We start from the raw sequence: 22,172 nt of genomic DNA, 5'->3' as shown, positions 1-22,172 counted from the left end.
CTTTAATAATCAGGGATGTTGAGCATTTTTTCATGTGTTTGTTGGCCATCTGTATATCTTCTTTGGAGAACAGTCTATTCAGGTCTTTTGCCCATTTTTCCATTGATTGATTGGCTTTTTTGCTGTTGGGTTGTATAAGTTGTTTATATATTCTAGAGATTAAGCCCTTGTCGGTTGCATCATTTGAAACTATTTTCTCCCATTCTGTAAGTTGTCTTTTTGTTTTCTTTTGGGTTTCCTTTGCTGTGCAAAAGCTTTTCAGTTTGATGAGGTCCCATGGGTTTATTTTTGCTCTAATTTCTATTGCTTTGGGAGACTGACCTGAGAAAATATTCATGATGTTGATGTCAGAGAGTGTTTTGCCTATGTTTTCTTCTAGGAGTTTGATGGTGTCCTGTCGTATATTTAAGTCTTTCAGCCATTTGGAGTTTATTTTTGTGCATGGTGTGAGGGTGTGTTCTCGTTTCATTGCTTTGCCTGCAGCTGTCCAGGTTTCCCAGCAATGCTTGCCGAAAAGACTGTCTTTTTCCCATTTTATGTTCTTGCCTCCCTTGTCAGAGATTAATTGACCATAGGTGTCAGGGTTTATTTCCGGAATCTCTATTCTGTTCCATTGGTCTGTCTGTCTGTCTTGATACCAGTACCACACTGTTTTGATGACTATGGCTTTGTAATATTTCTTGAAGTCTGGGAGAGTTATGCCTCCTACTTGGTTTATGTTTCTCAGGATTGCTTTGGCGATTCTGGGTCTTTTGTTGTTCCATATAAATTTTTGGATTGTTGGTTCTAGTTCTGTGAAAAATGTCATGGGTAATTTGATAGGGATTGCATTGAATCTGTAGATTGCTTTGGGTAGTATGGCTATTTTTACAATCTTGATTTTTCCAATCCAGGAGCATGGAATATCTTTCCATTTCTTTACATCTTCTTTGATTTCTTTGATTAAAGTTTTATAGTTCTCGGCATATAGGTCCTTTACCTCCTTGGTCAGGTGTATTCCGAGGTATTTGATTTTGTGAGGTGCAATTTTAAAAGGTATCGTATTTTTGTATTCCTTTTCTAATGTTTCATTGCTGGCATACAGAAATGCCACTGACTTCTGAATGTTAATCTTATATCCTGCTACTTTGCTGAATTTATTGATCAGTTCAAGGAGTTTTGGGGTTGAGTCCTTAGGGTTTTCTATGTATAGTATCATGTCATCTGCATACAGTGACAGTTTTCTCTCTTCTCTTCCTATATGGATGCCTTTTATTTCGTTGGTTTGTCTGATTGCTGTGGCTAGGACTTCCAAAACTATGTTGAAGAGCAGTGGTGAGAGTGGGCATCCCTGTCTTGTTCCAGATTTGAGTGAGAAGGCTTTCAGTTTTTCCCCATTGAGGATTATATTTGCTGTGGGTTTATCATAAATGGCTTTGATTATATTCAGGAATGTTCCCTCTATACCCACTTTGGCGAGGGTCTTGATCATGAATGGATGTTGGACTTTGTCAAATGCTTTTTCTGCGTCTATTGAGATGATCATATGATTTTTGACTTTTTTTTTTTGTTAATGTGGTGTATGATGCTGATTGATTTGCGTATGTTGAACCATCCTTGTGAACCTGGGATGAACCCAACCTGGTCATGGTGTATAATTTTTTTGATATGTTGTTGGATTCGGTTGGCTAAGATTTTGTTGAGAATTTTTGCATCTATATTCATCAATGATATTGGGCGATAGTTTTCTTTTTTGGTGGTATCTCTGCCTGGTTTTGGAATGAGGGTGATGGTGGCCTCATAGAATGTCTTTGGGAGTATTCCTTCTTCTTCAACCTTTGGAAAGAGTTTAAGGAGGATGGGTACCAATTCCTCTTTATATGTTTGATAGAATTCACCTGTGAAGCCATCTGGTCCTGGACTTTTATTTGTAGGGAGTGATTTTATGATCTCTTCAATTTCATTTCTAGTGATTGGTCTGTTCAGTTGGTCTGTTTCTACTTGATTCAGTTTTGGCAGGCTGTAAGATTCTAGAAAATTGTCCATTTCTTCCAAATTGTCAAACTTGTTTCCGTATAGTTGTTCATAGTATTCTCTTATGGTTTTTTGTATTTCTGCTGTGTCCATTGTGATTTCTCCTTTTTCATTTATAATTTTGGTTATTTGGGTTCTTTCTCTCCTCTTTTTAGTGAGTCTGGCCAGGGGTTTGTCAATTTTGTTTACCTTTTCAAAGAACCAACTCTTGGTTTTATTAATTTTCTCTATTGTTTTTTGAGTCTCTATTTTATTGATTTCTTCTTTGATCTTTATAATTTTACCTTTTCAAAGAACCAACTCTTGGTTTTATTAATTTTCTCTATTGTTTTTTGAGTCTCTATTTCATTGATTTCTTCTTTGATCTTTATAATTTCCTTCCTTCTGCTGACTTTAGGTCTTTTTTGTTCTTCTTTTTCTAATTCATTTAGGTGGAGGGTTAAGTTGTCAATTTGGGATCTTTCTTCTTTTTTGAGAAAGGCCTGTACTGCTATGAATTTCCCTCTGAGCACTGCTTTCGCAGCATCCCATAGATTTTGAGAGGTTGTGTCTTCATTATCATTTGTTTCAAGGTAGTTTTTAATTTCCTTCTTGATTTCCTCATTGACCCATTGGTTTTTTAGTAGCATGTTGTTTAGTCTCCATGGAGTAGGTTTTTTCTCTTTCCTTTTCCCATGGTTGGTTTCTAATTTCATGGCATTGTGGTCAGAGAAGATACTTGAGATAATTTCTATGCTCCTAAATTTATTGAGGTTATCTTTGTGTCCCAATATGTGGTCAATTCTTAAGAATGTTCCATGAGCATTTGAGAAGAATGTGTATTCTGCTTTTTTTGGATGTAGTGTCCTGAAGATATCAATGAAGTCTAACTTTTCTATTGTTTCCTTTAGGATCTCTGTTGCTTTATTGGTTTTCTGTCTAGAGAATCTGTCCATTGATGTGAGGGGGGTATTAAGGTCTCCTACTATGATTGTATTCTCATCAATATCTCCCTTTATGTCTGTTAATATTTGTTGTATGTATCTGGGTGCTCCTATATTTGGGGCATATATGTTGACGATAGTAACATCCTCTCCTTGGACGGATCCCTTAATCATTAAGTAGTGTCCTTCTTTGTCTTTCTTTATGTCTTTTGTTTTAAAGTCTATTTTGTCTGATATGAGCGTTGCGACTCCTGCTTTTCGGTCATGTCTATTGGCGTGAAATATTTTTCCCCACCCTTTCACTTTCAATCTATATGTATCTTTTGTCCTAAGGTGAGTTTCTTGTAGGCAGCATATTGAAGGTTTTTGCCTTTTTATCCACTCAGCCACTCTGTGTCTTTTGATTGGGGCATTCAGTCCATTGACATTTAAGGTGATAATTGATAGATGATTATTTATTGCCATTTGAACCTCGTGTTCCAGTTGATTCTATGGTTCTCCATTCTTCCTTTCTTTTTTGGTTGGATGGTCTCCTGTTATTATCTGTTTGAGTGTATTTTTTTTTCATTTTTTGCGAATGCAATATTTGGTTTTGGCTTGTGGTTGCCCTGTTTTTTAAGTATGCTAATCCCTTCCCATAATTGTGTGTTTTAGCCTGATGGTCCTATAAGTTCAAACACTTCATTACTATATTAAAATTAAGAAGAGAAACATACATACAAACAAACAAAAAGGGTTATTTATTTCCTAACATCCCTTACCCACATTTTATGGTTTTGATGACTCTTTTTTATTTTTTTCTTTTTAATTTTATTTTGTTTGAAGCATGTTCCTGATTAAATCTGTATGCTGGCTTATTTGAGTGACTGCTCTCTGATTGCAGTTTCCTCAGTCCTAGTTCTTCCTCTTCTTCTTTTTTTTTTCTTTTCTTTTTTCTTCCCTTTCCTTCCTTTCTTTTTAGTTTAGAGAAGCCTTTTCAATATTTCCTTTAACCTGGGTTTTGTGTTGCTGTATTCTTTAAGTTTTTGTTTGTTGGAAAAAATTTTTATTTCCCCTTCTATTTTAAATGATATTCTTGCTGGATAGAGTATTCTAGGTTGCATATTTTTTCCTTTGAGCACTTTAAATATCTCTTACCATTCCCTCCTGGCCTGTAGTGTTTCTGTAGAGAAATCAGCTGATATTCTTATGGGGGTTCCCTTGTAGGTAACATTCTGTTTTTCTCTTGCTGCCTTTAGGATCAAAAGGTACATGTTTTTAAGGTAAGTTTTCCATGGGACTTGCACAAATGCTGGAGAACCTCTGTGAATTAGTTTTTTAATGAGTTAGAATAAAAAATATTTTAATTAACTCTACAATTGTAGGTGTATTAATAGTTAAATGATAACCTTTTATGGGCTGTTATATTGTATTTTAATAACCTGTCATTTATTCATCATTTAAAAGTCTATTTCATGGTAATATTAAACTTAGATACATAGAACAATCATGTTTTAATTCTTTAGATAATAGTTGAAAAGTCGTAATAATTTCATGTTCTTCTCAAGTAACTACTCATACTTAATAAGCTTAGTATTTCTGGTTACCTATAATCAAGGAACTAATGACAGAATAGCCTGATAATAGGATAAAGCTTAGAGGGTTTTTTTTTTTTGCATGAGAATGCATATTTCAGCATATCTTAAAGTGGAGAAAAGGGAAATAACTTCTGTTAATAAGGGAATCCTTAAGTACATCAATGGTATATCTAATTGACAAAATATAATTAATGTATTGAAATAATTATATCCATATACAATATGGAAAATGTAAAATATATAAAATCTTTTATTACACTGTCATTACAACTGAGTAGAATGAAAATATATGAGAAAACAAAAATAATTAAAAATAAAGACAGTGCACATTCCCTTTGTTACTATAAAAAGAGAAAGGAAAAAAAAACCTTAAAAATTTTTTTTCCTTAAGCACAAATATTAAAACTGTGTAGGTAATCAAAGCTTTTTATATGTAGTGATACATGAACAGTATGCAAGTCAACTAGGGATTACTGTATTCTAGATTATCTAAGTACTATATTGTATCATAGGTTTAGCAGATTACTTGGGACCTTTTTTTAATTTAAAGGAACTGCTCTTTTAATCCACTATTTAAATTTTTACCCATTCTTCATATGCACACAAATTACCCAGGCTCATAATCACTCATAAGGAAGTCACTGGATAGAATTATATTGAGGCTGATAACCCTTGCCAGCTAATAATACACAGTGATAATCGGTTGAATTTATCATCTACTATTTTTACTTCAATTTTATTTTAATGGAATCAAAATTATATAATGAATTGTACAAAAATTATAGCTTCTGTTGAAAGCTATGCCACATAGAAAAAGCAAAATCAGCTTCTTAATTATTTAAGTCTATCTGATCTTTATAATAAAAAATTTGAGCAGATCAGCAGGTGGCCAAGGTGGTGGAGTAAGAAGACCCTGAACTCATTTATCCCACAGACAAACCAAAATTGCATCTATTTGAATAACCATCTATGCGTATGACCAGAAGACTGGCAGAAAATATTTGTTACAACTACACAAGGAAGGAACCACAAGGTGGTTAATAGGAGTGATGGAGACACAGTATAGTCAAGACCCAAAACTTCAGGGTTTGCAATCCACAAATGGGAGGGGTGTCACAATCACAGTGGATCTCTGCAAGGAGCGAGGGGTCTTATCCCCATATTGAGCTACCTTGCCTGGGGGTGCTGCACTAGGAATATGAGCTCCTAGAATGTCTTGCCTTGAAAACCAGCAGGGCTTATATTCAGGCAAGTGGGAGGGCTATAGGAAAGAGAGACTTCATTGTTAAAGGGCTCATACTGAATCTCACACAATCCAAATAGCATTACAGAAGCAGTAGTTTGAAAGGAGCCTGAGTCATACTCATTTGCTGATCTTAGAGAGCCTCATGGAGAGACAGAGGCAATTGGAACTCCTTCTGGTGATGGAGACACTGGCAGCAGCCCTTCTGGGGAGCTCATCCTACTGTTATAACTGTTATATACTAATGGCAAGTGACATTTTGAAATGCTCCAACTGCCCTATAAGTGCCAGGGGCTTACTCAGTCCTTCAGTGGGCCAGCACCAGCCCAGTTTACCACGTACAGATAGCTGAGTGGGGACTGAGCCATGCACACCAGCAGGCCAACAGCAGCTCCATAACCCCCCAGCCCTATAATCAGCCATGCTGGAACCCAGCCCAGACCATCAGTGGGCCAGTACCAACCCTGGTGTCCCCAGGCATCAGCCATCCACTCTAAGGTTTGGCCCAGCCCACAAGCAGGCAGGCACCATCCTTGTATTCCACTGGGCTCTGCAGCCAGCCACCTCAAGACCCATCCCTTCCCACCAATGGACAAGCAGTCACCATACCAGGCAAGGCCTAGCATCCATTATGGCCATGGGCCAGCCTTGCCTACTACCAAGCCAACAGTAGTCAGCCCTGCCACAATAGAACCAACACACTGCCCACATAGGGTATAAAGAGCACACACTCTAGTGACCAGAGGGGAGTGTGCTGCTGGGCCCCAGAGGAAGTCACCTAAATAAGGCCACATTTCAAAGACTGGAAGATATAACTGCCCTAATACATAGAAATAAACAGAGAAAATTAGGGAAGGAGAGGCTAGAGAGGAATGTGTTCCAAATGAACATGACACAAGCATACAAAGAGTAAATTAAATGAAATAATCTACTTGATAAAGGCTTCAAGGTAATAATCATAAAGACGTTCAACAAACAGGAGAAGAATGGATGAACATAGTGAGAATTTTAATAAAAAGAAAGTACAAAGAAGAATCAAAATGAGCTGAAGAGTGCAATAACAAATTAAACATATACTTTAAGGAATCAACAGATTAGAAGATACAGAGGATCAGATCAGTTGACTGAAAGAGTAGTAGAAATCACTGAAGCTGAACAACAACAAAATAGATTTTTTAAAATGCTGGTAGTTTATGACACCTCTGTGAAAACCTCAAGTATACTAACATTTGCATTATGGGAGTCCCAAGAGGAGGCGAGAGAGAGAAAGGGGAAGGAAACTTATCTGAAGAAATAATAGCCAAAAGCCTCCCTAACTTAGGAAAGGAAACAGATATCCAGGTCCAGAAAACATAGAATCCCAAACAAGGAGTCACAAAGAGGTCCACACCAAGATAATTTATAACTAATATGGCAAAAATTAAAGAATCTTAAAAGCAGTAAGAGAAAGGCAACTAGTTACATAAAAGGAAATATCCATAAAGGCTATCAGCTGACTTTAGCGGCAACATTGCAGACTGGAAGTGGCAAGCTACATTCAAAATGAAGAAAAGAAAATACTTACAACAAAGAATGTTCTGCCTGGAAAGGTTATCATTCAGACTTGAAGAAGAAATAAAAGAGTTCTACAGAGAAGCAAAATTATTAAGATTCAGTGACATTATAATGGCTTTACAGGAAATAGTAAAGGGATTTGTATAAGCAGAAGAGACCACTATTAGAAATATGAAAATTACCATAAAAAAATCTCATTGGTAACGGCTTCAAAAACTGTGTTAGTACATGCTCTAATCTTTAAAGAAACTCTTCAGGATAATCATTATTACTCCCTATTTGCAGGTAAGAAAATTAAATCTCAGTGAAGTTTATACTTTATCAAAGATTTAAAAAAAAAAAAAAAAACCAAACTACTTGGAGCAAGATTTAACTCTAAAGAACCAGATCCTAGTTCTGCTCATAGGTATGAACAGAAAATTAGCATCCTTGCTATATTACCATATCAATGAAAATAATCTACAATGAGAATAGAAAAGTTTTATTTGAATCAAGTTCAGGACTATATAGCCTGTAAAACAGCTTCCCGGATTACTCTGAGAAACTGATATGCAGAAGCATGGTTTTCAGCATTTTTATGTCTTGTCAGAACAAAAAACATCAAACGAGTCAGGGATACATCCCTTCAAAATTTAAAAATAAAAAACACCCCAAACCAAAAACCCAGATCAGCACATACATAATGAGTCTTTATGGCCTTGACCTGGGAAGGGAGTCTTACCATTGAAAGATGACCAGCATTGATGTCCCTGGAAAGAGGCATTTAATCTTTTTTTTTTCTTTTTTTTTAACAGATATTCTTCAGGTTGGTGCCCTTTTCTTTAATAATTGAAACAGATGTGTGCTGTTTGTTTGTTTAGTTAGCATAAAACTCAAGATGACTAATGTATAAGCCAGAATGACTTTCCCATATCCCAATATATGAGAATTTTTATCAGTTGCTAAGTGGGATAACTTGGACAGAAAATGAAAGGGATAAATGGAAATTATAGCACCCCTCTGATGAAGTATTTCAGAGTTATTAAAGGATTAATTGCTCTTTAGCCAGACCTGGGTTTAAATTCTGCTTCTGTATTACTATCTTTGTTACCTTGAGTAGTAACCAAGTGTTTCTGATGTTTTGACGTCCACGACCCCCAGAGTGATGGCCTTTCCCAGGTTTAGCCAATCTCTAGAGCTATTAAAGGACCCACCTGAGAGTGTGTGTTTACCCTGCAAACCAACCAGTCCAGAGCCCATGTCCCTAACAGCCTCCTTTATGGAATATCTGCATACCAGGCATCTGTTCTCTGCCCAATCACCTCTACACCTTAAAGCTGAAATTGGGCCAACTAGCCAATCCTAAGCCTGTTTACCCTGCCCCACCCATTCCTTCCCACGGAAGGAGAATAAAGGTTCTTGCCTACATTCTCCTCTGCTCTGTCTCTTGACCAGCTCTGGTGCTTCCCTGTGTGGCTTTCCATGGTGTGGCATCATCAGTGTGGCATAGTGAGCCTCTTCCTCTCCAGAACTGTAAGTAACTATCTTTTTAATTACAGTCATTCTCTCAACTGTTGGATCTCCATACTTGAATAACAATGAAATCTACATTTTAAAACATCATGAGAAATTCATTTAGCCTTTTTGAGCCCTCATTTTTTATTTTTCTGCAAAATTGTTGGTCACAGGTTTCTATATGAAAATGTATATTAAAGGCACAGCACAGGGCCAGGCTTGTGATAAGAATTCCACAACTAGTAGTATTGATATTATCCTTGATCAGATTATTAGTACCATTACACAGTATGGAAAGTGTGGACTAAATCTGGTTCACCTCTGCATCTCTAGTGGTTGACAGACAGGAGATACTTAAAAAAAAAATTGTTGAATAAGGCATTTATTCTCCTCAGAGGCCCCATGACTACAATTAAAGACCTAATTGAGCCAAGCTGGCTTTATGATCCAAGTGCAATGAATCAGTAGCACCTTTATAGCATGGCTGAGTGAAACCATTAATTCTTGGGTGTATGTATTTTAGCATATTTATTTTCTAGATAAACACATGAACATGGTAAACACATATAAAACAACCAAATGACAGGAAAATTCTTCTATGTACACTTTTTTCAATCCTGCACTATAAACTATAAGAGGTTGGAATTTGGGATATATTCTTTGAGGAAAAAAATTACACATTTTAAAAAAATGCAATAAATAATAAATGTTCTTCCCTCAGATCATGGTGTCTGCCAGGGACAAAGCTGGATTGCCACATCAAGTGGAAATAGCATGCATTCTTTACCAACGAGTTTTTTCTAAAATTTCTCCATCTTACTTTTTTATTCTTATTGTGAATTCCAGAGTCATAACATAGCAGGAAATCCAGGTGAGTGAAGGAAAGCCACTTTCAGGAAGGCTTTGGACTCAACTGAAACTTAGTGAGGAATGAGATGGTCTGAATTTCTACTTGTATTTCCCATATGCAGGATCTACCTCCAAAATGGATTTCTTTGCTGGGTTGGGGAGATGTTAGTGCACCAAGCAGGAAAGTGTTAACAGCAGAAACTGTTGTGTCTGGGCAATCATTTCTTGGAAACTAAAATTCTCTATAATAATTCCAAAACTTATGGTAGCTACTGGAAAACAGGATATAAGAAAGAAAAAATGTGGGATGGTGGGAAAGTTATAAATACCATCAGTATTCTTACAAGGTAATGGACACAAAATTGCCCAGGGTCACCTTCACTCTTTAATCTGCCTCTCTCAGTTGGCGTCTCTGTGGGCTAATGCAGATTGATTTAAAAAGGAACATATGTTCTCTTCTTCCAGGTCATAGACTCTCCTTTTCTTGCTGTATTTTTTTTTTCATTTGTGTTGCGACTGTTATCCCTTATTTCACATATAAATTAGGACAATAGCAAAATTTGGACCAATATCAAAACATATACCATTATTGAATGAATTGGGTCCTGCTTACAGAATCAATTACATACTGACAAATGCTGCTGTAAAGGAAAAGTGCCTTTAATTATAATGCTGGCAATCTGGGAACATGGTGGATTCAGCTTCCCTCCAAAACCACTTCTGAAGATTCTGTTCAGCCATGAAACTTTAAAAGGGAAACAGAAGTAATCTAATCATTGAGATAGGGGATCAGAGTTGTTCACACAGTTTGGAAGATTACTGAAGGGGAAACTAGGGAAGAGATCTGGTAACCTATTAATTACTTACTTATCCTTCATTTCTACTACTTTGAACTACAGAAAGAATCTACAGTGATCATATATACTTTGTGTGTATTTTCTTCAATTTATATCTAAGAATTTCATTGTGAGGCAGGTACTACTGTAAATGGTACTCTGTATTTAATTTCAAATTCCACTTGTTAATTACTAGGAAAGCAGCTGACTTGTTTTTTAATTTTTATTTTACAGTATGGTTGATTTACAATGTTGTCTTTCAGGTGTATAGCAAATTAAATCAGTTATACCTATACATATGTCCATTCTTACTCAATTTTCCCCGTATATACTATTACAAAATATTGAGTAGAATTTCTCTGTGCTGTACAGTAGGTCATTCTTGATTACTTATTTTACATATAGTAGTGTGTATAGGTTAATCCTAGACTCCAAATCCATCCTTCCCCCAGTCTTTACTCTTAGGTAACCATGGTTCTGTTTTTGAAGTGTGTGAGTCTGTTTTGCAAATATGTTCATTTGTATAATTTTTTTAGATTCCACATATAAGTAAAATCATATTTGTCTTTCTCTAACTTAGTATGATAATTTGTAGATCCATCCATATTGCTGCAAGTGGCATTATTTCAATCTTTGTTTATGGTTAGGTAACATTCCATTATGTATATAGGTAACACTCCATTGTGTATATGTACCAAATCTTCTTTATCCATTTCCTTGTTAATGGACATTTAAGTTGCATCCATGTCATGGCTATTGTAAACAGTGCTGCAGTGAACATTGGGGTGCATACATCTTTTCAAATTATGGTTTTCTCTGCATATATGCTCAGGAACCGGATTGCCATATCACATGGTAGATCCATTTTTAGTTTTTTAGGAAGCTACATACTGCTCTTCAGTAGTTATACCAATCTACATTCCAACCAATGGTATAGGAGGATTCCCTTTTCTCTACACACTTTCCAGCATTTATTATTTTTAGACATATTTATGTTGGCCATTCCGATCTGTGCAAAGTGATGTCTCATTATAGTTTTGATTTGCATTTCTCTAATATCGAGTGATGTTGAGCATCTTTTCATGTGCTTTTGGCCATCTGTAGGTCTTCTTTGGAGAAATGTCTATTTATCTGCCCATTTTTTGATTGGGTTGTTTGTTTTTTTACTATTGAGCTTCATGAGTTATTTGTATATTTTGGAGATTAATCCCTTGTTGGTCCCTTCATTTGCAAAGATTTTTATCCCATTCTGTGGGTTGGTTGTCTTTTTGTTTTGTTTATGGCTTCCTTTGCTATACAAAATCTTTTAAGTTTATTTGGGTCCCATTTGTTTATTTTTGTTTTTATTTTCATTACTCTAGGAGATGGATCCATAAAGATATCTCTGCAATTTATGTCAAAGAGTGTTCTGCCTCTTTTCCTCTAAGAATCTTATAGTATACGGCCTTGACGTTTAGTTCTTTAGTCTATTTTTAAGTTTATTTTTGTGTATGGTATTAGTGTTCTAATTTTATTCTTTTACATTAAGCTGTCCAGTTTTTTAGCAATACCTATTATAGAGACAGTATTTTCTCTATTGTATATTTTTCCTCCCTTATCATAGATTAGTTTACCACAGATGTGTGGATTCATTTCCAGGCTTTCTGTCCTGTTTCATTGATCTGTATTTCTGTTTTGGTGCCAGAACCATACTGTTTTGATTACTATAGCTTTGTAATATAGCCTGAAGCCAAGAAGACTAATTCCTCCAGCTGTTTTTCTTTCTCAATATCACTTTGGATATTTGGGATCTTGTGTTTCCTACAAATTTTAAATTATTTTTGTTCTAGTTCTGTGAAAAATGCCATTGGTAACTTAATAGGGATTGTGCTGAATCTGTGGATTGCTTTGGATAATGTAGTCATTTTGACAATATTGAGTCTTACAGTCCAAGACCATAGTATGTCTTTTCAGCTGTTTGCGTCATCCTTGATTTCCTTCATTAGTGTCTTATAGTTTTCAGAGTATAGATCATTTGCCTCTTTAGATAGGTTTACTCCTAGGTATTTTATTCTCTTTGATGTGATGGTAAATATGATTGTTTCCTTAACTTCTCTTTCTAATATTTTGTCATTAGTGTATAGGAATATAAGAGATTTATATGTATTAATTTTTTAAACTGCAACTCATTGATGAGCTCTAACAGGTTTTTGGTAGCATTTTTAGGATGTTCTATGTATAATATCATGTCATCTGGAAATAGCAACTATTTTATTACTTCTTTTTCAATTTGGATTCCTTTTTTTCCCCTTCTCTGGTTGCCACAGTTAGGACTTCCAAATTTATGTTGAATAAAAGTAGCTAGAGTGGACATCCTTGTTTTGTTCCTGATCTCAGCAGAAATTCTTTCAGCTTTTCAGCATTGCGAGTGATGTTATCTGTGGGTTTATCACAGATGGCCTTTATTATGTTGAGACAGGTTCTCTCTGTGTCCACTTTCTGAAGGGATTTTTTTTTTTATCGTAAATGGGTGTTGAATTTTGTCAAAAGCTTTTTTAGCATCTATTGAGATGACCATTTATTTATTTATTTATTTATTTATATTTTATTCTTCAGTTTGTTGATGTGGTGTGTAACATTAATTGATTCGCATACATGGAAAAAATCCTTGCATCTCTGGGATAAATCCCATTTGATTATGGTGTATAAATCTTTTAATATATTATTAGATTTGGTTTACTAATATTTTGTTGAGGATTTTTTGCATCTTTGTACATCAGTGATATTGGCCTGTATTTTTATTTTCTTGTAGTATCTTTGTCTGATTTTGGTATGAGGATGATGGTGGCCTCAAAAAATGTGCTTGGGAATGTTCTTTCCTCTGCAAATTTTGGAATATTTTCAGAAGATTAGGTGTTAACTCTTCTATAAAAGTTTGATAGAATTTGCCTGTAAAGCCATTAGGTCCTATACTTTTGTTTATTGGAAATTTTTAAATCACATTTTCAATTTTAGTGCTTGTGACTGGCCTATTCACAAGGTTGCTTCCTTGTTCAGTCTTGGAAGGTTGTACCTTTTTGTCCATTTCTTCTAAGTTGTCCGTTTTATTGGCATATAGTTGCTTGTAGTCATCTCTTGTGGTCCTTTGTATTTCTCTAGTGTCAGTTGTAACTTCTTTTTTCATTTCTAATTTTATTGATTTGAGCTCCTCTTGCTTTTTTCCTGATGAGTCTAGGTAAAGATTTATATATTTTATTGATATTTTTAAAGAAGCATCTTTTAGTTTCATCTTTTCTACTCTTTTCTTCTCTATTTCATTTATTCTGCTCATGTGTACATATGTGTGTATTTATTTATTCTTATTTATTTATTTTTTGCTGCATCCATGGTATGCAGAAGTTCCCAGGCTGGGGACTAAACTCACACCATAGCAGCAACCTAAGCTGCTGCAGTGACAACACTGAATCCTTAACCTGTTTCACTATAAGAGAACTCCCTATTCTGCTCTGATATTTGTTTTCTTTCCTTCTCACTTTGTGTTTTGTTTGTCATTCTTTTTATAGTTTCTTTAGAAGTAAGGTTAGGTTTTTGTTTTTTCATGGCTGTACTTGTGGCATATGGAAGTTCCTGTGCCAGGGCTTGAATCTGAGCCTGCAGCTGTGACAATGCTGGATCCTTTAACCCACCGGGCCAGGCTGGGGATTGAACCTGCACCTCTGCAGCAACTCAAGCCATTATAGTCAAATTCTTAACCCAATGCACCATAGTGAGAACTCCAATGTAGGTTGTTTATTTGATCCTTTTTTTTTTTGTTTCCTGAGGTGAGATTGTACTGCTGTAAACTTTCGTCTTAGAGCAGCTTTTTCTGTGTCCATAGGTTTTGGCTCATCATGTTTTGTGTCATTTTTCTCTAGGTATTTTTTGACATCCTCTTTGATTTCTTCAGTGATTCACTGATTGTTTATTGTTTAGGCCCCATTTTTGTGTTTTTTACAGTTTTTTTTTTTTGGTTGATTTCTAATCTTATGGTGTTGTGGTTGAAAAGATGTCTGATATGATTTTGGTTTTCTTAAATTTATCAAGGCTTGATTTGTGGTCCAGCATGTGATCTATACTGAAGAATGTTCCCTATGCACTTGAGAAGAAAATTTATTCAGCTGCTTTTGGAGGGAATGATCTATAAATATCAATGAAGTCCATCTGGTCTAATGTGTCATTTAAAGCTCATGTTTCCTTATTGATATTTTTTTCCTTTGGGTGGTCTGTCCATTGATGTAAGTAAGAAGTTAAAGTCCACCATTCTTTTTTCATTTTTTTCCTTTTTTTTTAGGGCCACAGTTGTGGCATATGGAAGTTCCCAGACTAGGGGTTGAATCGGAGATATGCTGCTAGCCACAGTCACAGCAATGCTGGATCTGAACTGCTTCTGTGACCTACACCATGGCTTATGGCAATGCTGGATCCCTAACCCACTGAGCAAGGCCAGGGATTGAACCTGCATCCTCATGGATACTAGGCCAGTTCATTTCTGCTGATTGATAATGGGAATGCCTCCCCCCATTATTACTGTGTTACTGTCAATTTATCCTTTAAAGGCTCTGAGCATTTGCCTTATATATTGAGGTGCTCCTGTTTGGGTACAAATATATTTAGAATTGTTGTATCATCTTCTTGGATTGATCCCTTGATTATTATGTAGTGTCCTTCTTTGTCTCTTTTAATAGTATATTTAAAAGTCTATTTCATCTGATATGAGTATTGCTGCTCCAAATTTCTTTTGATTTCTACTTGTATGGAATACCTTTTTCCTTTGTCTTTCAGTTTGTATGCGTCCCTAGATCTGAAATGGGTCTCTGCAGACAGCATATGTATAGGTTTTGTTCTTGTACCCATTCAGCCAGTCTGTTTCTTTTGGTTGAAAGAATTTAATCCATTTACATTCAAGGTAATCATTGATATGTATGTAATTATTGCCATTTTCTTAATTTTTTTTAGATTTGTATTTGTAGGTATTTTTTCTTCGCTTTTGTTCTCATCCCATGTGATTTGATGACTTTCTGTAGTGTTTTGTGTTGGATTACATTTTTTTCTTTTTTTTATTGTATATTCTTAGTTTGCAGTTACCATGAGTTTTTGATATAGCAGTGTACACACAGACACACACACACACACACACACACACAATTTTGAGTTGCTGGTCTTTTAATTCCAAATGCATTTGCAATGTACTGCATTTGTACTCTCCTCTTCTCACAATTGCTGCTTTTGATATCATACTTGTTTATGGATGACTTCCTACCTTTACTCTATATTTACTTTTACCCATGAGCTTTCCTAATGTTGTGGAAGAACTTCTGCAATATAATTATTTTCTAGTTTGTGGGTTGCCACCTGTATGTTATAGGATTTAATTATTCATGAAAGCACCTCTCTTTATATCCTGTTACTGCTTCTTCTTTTTCTTTGAATGTAAAATATCTTTTGTGGTAGATTCCAGTCTTTTTTGTCAGTGGTTTCTCAGCAGTTGTGATTTTGGTCTTTCTGTGAGAGGAGGTGAGTTCAATTATTTCATATTGGATGCTTGCTGCCACTTTCCTCAGCATGTACTGGTTCTTATCCTCTTGATATGGGGTGTTCAGGTTCAGTGGCCCTTGTGTGCTCCTGAAATGGTGGGAACAACACTTGGAACCTGCTCATGGGCCTCAAAGAGGTTACTGCTTCCCTGTACTCATGGGACAGTGGGGGCAGTACTTGGCACTTGCCTTTGGGTCTCCTGAGGTGGCACTCCTGGGACAATGAGGCAATGATTGGTGCCTACTTGTGGGTATTATAGTGGTGGCAGTATCCCATGGTTGCCTCTGGAGACTGCAATGGTGGTGGTAATGTTTCACGCCTGCCCCCAGAGCTCATAAAGGTGGTTTCCTGTTGCCTGAAATTGCTCAGAGGAAAGGATGCTCTCACCGTGTTCCTGCCCTTATCACACACCCTCCACTCCCCCACTAACAATGGCACCTTGCTTCTCTGGTAGGCCCAGACTTCTTCTGAGTATACCCTCAGTTTCCACAGTACATCCTCTTCAGGCTGTCTCTGTGAAACCAACCCCAGTCCTCTCCTTGGATCTGATCTCTGAAGCCTCAGCTTTAGCTCTCAGCCCCCACCTGTACCAGCAGACATGTGTCTCAGGCTGGGGAACTCAGGATCGCAGTAGTGACCTTCTGTGCATGTTACCCTCCATTTTTCCTTCCAAAAACTGGTTGCTGTGCCATCCTTTTAGGTTCTGAATCTCCCCCTCTGTCCAGGCTGATCTCCCTGACAGTAAGAAGACTTCCCAGTGAACATTTCCTCCTTCACAGTTCCATCCCTGGGGCGCAGTTCCCATTTGATTCCTTTTTCTCTCTCTCTTTTTTCTTTTTGTCCTTTTCGTCCTACCTGGTTACATGGAAGTTTTCTTGGCCTTGCAGAAGTCTGAGGTTTCCTGCTGCCATTCAGTAAATAGTCTATATGAATCGTTCCACTTGTAGATGCGGTTTTATATTTTGTGGGAGAAGGCGAGTTCCATGTCCTCTTTCTCTGCCATCTTGATCCTGTCCTTTGGAAACTTTTTCTTAATTGTATATGAGAAAATGTTGGTATTTATTTTTTTATTTTTTGCTTTTTAAGGCTGTACCCACGGCAATGGAAGTTCCTAGGCGAGGAGTCAAATCAGAGCTGCAGCTGCCAGCCTATGCCACAGCCACAGCAATGCCAGATCCGGGCCATATCTGTGACCTACACCATAGCTCACAGCAGTGCTGGATCCTTTAGCCCACTAAGCAAGGACAGGGCTCGAACTTACATCCTCTTGGATACTAGTTGGGCTCAATCCCACTGAGCCACGGTGGGAACTTCTGAAAATGGTTGTCTTTAAATTGATGACAGCTTAAATTAAATGAAATATAGCACTTAAACATTTATTAGCTGGCCATATTTTAACAGAAACAGAGTTAAAATCAAATATATATCTTTACTACAGGATTTTGAATAATCTTTATTATGCTCTGTTGCATTTTGACTATCCAAAGTAAATAGTATTTCCCAGTTTTGTCCTTCCCCCAACTTGTGTGACAACAATGCTCCATTGGAACCATTTTGAGAAACACCTCTATTGTATTTTTTATGTCTAAGCAAAAATATTAGTCTTTCACTGGACACAAATTGATACCATTAGAGAAAAAGCTTTGTGGGGGAAAAATTCTATATACTTTTCAAAATTTTTCACTAGTAAGCTTCCATTGCAAGATTTTAATTAAGACAATAGTAGTAAATACAAACACATACACTAATTCATGTGTATATTTATGTTCAGTTCCTAGAACAGTACCTAGTGCTAAGAGTAATTATTTAAATATCACTGTACTGATGTCTGGCATATGGTCTCTCTTCCCTTTTGCTCACTTTCATTCTGTCACTCTCACTTTCTCCCATATACGTGTGTATAAGAAATATATCTCTATATATTTGCTCTCATGACTTAGAAGTATTAGTTTATGCTTGCTAAAAGCATTGAGAGAGAGCACAAGTAAGAACTAAATTTATGCCAAATTTGGCTCCAGAGTGTTACTTGGTCTTATTAATAACAACATCATTAACAATTCTTAATATTTATTAAAGTGCATTTCCCCAGTCTGTATTCTGTCAGCCTACTTGTCTGAAAAGCCATAAAGATATCTAATTATGTTTTGGATTATGAGTTATTTGGAAAAGGAAAAACTAAAATGACCCAGAAGGCCAGTGTGAATTGGTTGTTACATTTTATAAACTAAAGCAATACCTGAGATTATATTGTGGAGCATGTTAACTCAAGTAGAAGAAATATTAAGTGCAAATAGTCAATTCTTTACTATTTAGGCTAAGAGAATGTAAAGCCTATGGTATATATATTTTTCGATAGGAATGATTTCTATGTGATTTAAATATGTGTTTATTCAGCAAAGGAAGATAATTCTGAATATATGGAGATGTAATTAAAGGGGATTAAGAATATACCATTCACGTAGAGACTGATTCTCACTGCTTGGGTTTGAATTCTGCTCTGCAATGCGGTTATTGCAGATATGTGGTTATTGATCAATTTATGTAATCTCATAGGGCCTCAGTTATTTCCTCTATGAAATGGGCTTAATAATAGCACCTTACTTAGAGTGTTATTGTGATTATTAAATGAATTAACATGTAAAGCACTTAAGCAGTGTGTGATAATAGTGTTTACTAAATGTTATCTGTTATCTTTGCTAGTGTTTTAATGTGGATATGGACCTCAGGGGGCATCTCATCCCCTAATGGAACAGTAGGCTAGGTATTTTCTTAGCCTGTGCCCTTCTGTTGTTTATCAAATGAATGGAGTGGGAAACCAACAACTTAAGCATAGCACATCACTTTGAAGACTTTTCAGAACTGTACTTCAACAGATATCATTTAAGGTCTCAACCCAAGCATTTTTCTACTCCCAAAGTACCAGTAAAATGAAGTTGAAGCTCCGGATTGCTTTGCTTTTTCCATGTCCCCATCTATATTTGTGTATTATAGTGATTTTGACACACATGCCATGCAAGAAAAGCACGAAGTCCATAACCATGATCTTTCTGTTAAGAAGATATACCGCTGAAAACCATAAGAATTCAGATTAAAAGAAAAAAAAAACTGTTCTAAGAGAGCATGTTGGTTTCTGTTTTGAAAGAAAAATTGAAAAAAATAACCTCTAGCCTCCATTGTCAACACATTTTCCCCCATGTCCTGAACTACTACAAAGGAGTGAGTTGGAAAGGCTACAGAAGAGTCATTAGTCACCCCCAGGACACTCTGTGCTGTTACCATAGAACAACCAATGACAGAAATTTCAATAAGCATGAGTTTGACTTATGATTTTGGGGAAAGGTAGAGTAACATACTGCTCCTGGGTTTCCCATGCAGTATTTATCTTCTTGTAGCACCAGTCATGTCAAGACTTGATAGTCAAAAAGCAAAGCAAAGTTTATTTATTGCACACACAAAATACCATTCATAAACCAGACCTAATGATGCTTGTTATGAGACCTTCTCAGCAGTTACCTAAGTAAGGGCAGCATTCAGTCTTAATGAAAACAGGCCAAATGTGTCAGCTATGCTATTGTGATGCTGAAGTACTCTTCTACATTATAGTCTAGTACTCTATTACACACAGAATTCTAACATGCCTTGCTACATTTTTAGAGCTTTGTATTTTTCTTAGGACATCTCTGCTCTAAGTCTATGCTGCCATCTAATTCAACAAACCCTCTGGGTCTGCTGTGGGGATCGGGTAGTTGAAAGGGAAGGCAGGATGCCAACATCTTGGAAGAAATAACATGTGTATAATGTAGTTTTTTAAAAATTTTCTGGAGAGGGTTTGATTTGTCTAGGGGAAAGAAAATCATTTTGAATCATATCATATCTATGGTTTTCAAATATCTAAACTCCGAAGAATATCAGGAGTGTTTCCCAAAATATAAATAAACTTACAAACATTGACTTAAGTGCTCACATTATTTCCCCTGTTTTCTGACTTTACTTGTTGCAAATAGGTTAAGAGGTCAAAAAATAAAGGAGGTAGTTACTGAAAAATCTAGGAAAAAAATTCAATGCAGTAAAAGTTTACTAATTAATAACTGTATAAAATCACAAAATTTGCATCAAAATTGTGAGTTAGAATTGCCCTTTCACAAATGAAAAACCTAAGGCTCAGAAAGTTGATTGGACCTGTATGAAGCAGAATAGCTGAATAGCTGATAAGTGAAAGAGCTCACTTGAGACATCTCTCAACTTCTAGTTCAGTGATTTTAACGTGTGTTCCTTCACCCAGTATGTTTTCATTGTTTCTCTGTGTGTTGTATACTGTGCTGGGTGATAGGGATAAAGTGTTGAATAAAAACTATATACAGTTTCTCCCCTCACAGTTTAGTAGTTAATCAAATAACCAGCACAAATGACAATTACCAAACATAAAATTACAAATACATTTGAGAGATTTTCAGGGTACAAAAGCATAGACTAGGCAGCTGACCCACTGGAGGTTAGGAAGGGAAGCTAGGAAAGGCTTCTCCAAGGAAATGATCATTGAGCTGAAATTTTAATCAGCCATGGGGTAAGATGAGGTAGAGAGTGACTGGGTGGGCAGTACGCAAATGCCATCTGGTTTTAATTTTTAGGAACATACAGGGGGAAAATAGATTCTTTTGGGCCCTGATTGTCCCCACTTCCTGGAATTCAGGTCCGTATGTGGTCTCTTTTCCTTGACTTCCATCCAAAAGGAATATGACAAAGGTGAGGGGATGACACTGCAATGATGATGTTACATTTAGACTGCAACTTAATCTTGTTAGCATGTTTCTTATTGACTCTCACCTTATTAGCTTTGGTGAATTAAGCTGCCATCGTGTAAGGTGCAACATGCAACTCTTTCTATGGTGAGGTCCACATGGCATGAAACTGCTGGCAGAAGCCAGCCAGGAACTGAACCTCTCAGTTTGGCAACCTGCAAGGATCTAAGTTCTGACAACAAACCCATAAACTTGGAAGCAGATCCTTTCCCAGTTGGCCCTTGAGATGATGCAGCAACCCGGGCTGACATGTTAATTGCAGCCATGTGAGAGGCCCTGAAGCAGAAGATACTGAAGCCTATGGGCCTTCCTGACCCATAGGCTATGGAAGATAATAAATGTGTGTGGTTTAAAGCTACTAGATGTCTGGTAATTTATTATACATCAATAATCTATTGCTGTTTTCTGTAATTTCAGATTGTATTTGAAATGTCTTTTTTTAATACATAAGTATAAAAGCAGTAAGTCCTAAATCATCTGATAAATGTCTTAGAAAACTAAGAAAAAATTCTGGGGAGAATATTATGAAATAATTTAGATCATATATTTCTTAATATATACATTAAAATGTCTTTTAAAGTTAAACATCTGGATGTGTTAATACATAGTCCATTTAAGAATACATAAAGATATTCTACCACCATTTTTCTAAAATGTAATACTGGAGTCTAAAAAGCATTAGGCTGAAAACTAGAGCAATAGAGACTTATATGATTAATTTCAATATTGTGCATGCAAGTGAATGATTCAACCTGAGTATGGATTCCAGGTTCATCAGATACCAGCCATTTGACTTCATATAATCTGCTTTACTTGTGTAAGGTACAGCAGAAGTGATAATTATACCTACTTCATAGAATTATTGTGAAAAAAATAAATGAGGTAGTATATACAAAGTACCCTGGCACAAAGTGAGAGCTCAAATTTTTAACTATTGTTATGTCAAAAAATTATAAATGCCACTTGTTCAGTTATATAAATGTTGCAGTAAAGTATTTCATAATCTAATAACAGATTGAAATCTTATTTATTCCTCTTTTTGAAGTTTTAGATACAAGTGGGAGATTTTTAAAATTTAATTACATTCCTTCTGCTAGCTTGGAAAAATTTTAAAGCAATTCTCAGTGATTTGGGTCATGGATTAAGATATGTGCTACTTCAGATAATAGTCATTAGGATGGTGTTTTATTATTTTCACAAAGCTTACCAATCTTAATCCTTTTAATCTTTTTTATATAGTCCTCAATCTTGTATTTTTTTCTTTCTATCCAATGTTCAGTGTTTACTGAGTTGAGGCCACTCTGCAAGGTAGTATTACCAAATGCATCACA

General features: G+C 36.0%; 1 protein-coding gene across 8 annotated transcripts in view; it reads right to left on the bottom strand.

Moving 5' to 3' along the window:
* The window catches only part of GALNT13 (polypeptide N-acetylgalactosaminyltransferase 13), a 594,089-nt gene that overhangs the window by 55,226 nt on the left and 516,691 nt on the right, over positions 1 to 22,172 (bottom strand). The window lies entirely within an intron of this gene.

The sequence above is a fragment of the Sus scrofa genome, chromosome 15 (assembly GCF_054392235.1).
Source record: "Sus scrofa isolate SSC_HxYL_T2T_F1_AM1 chromosome 15, Sscrofa_HxYL_maternal_Yorkshire_Landrace_v2.0, whole genome shotgun sequence".
In the NCBI taxonomy this organism is placed as follows: domain Eukaryota; kingdom Metazoa; phylum Chordata; class Mammalia; order Artiodactyla; family Suidae; genus Sus; species Sus scrofa.
Note: the sequence above shows the minus strand (reverse complement) of the source record. Positions and strands in the feature narration are given on the sequence as shown.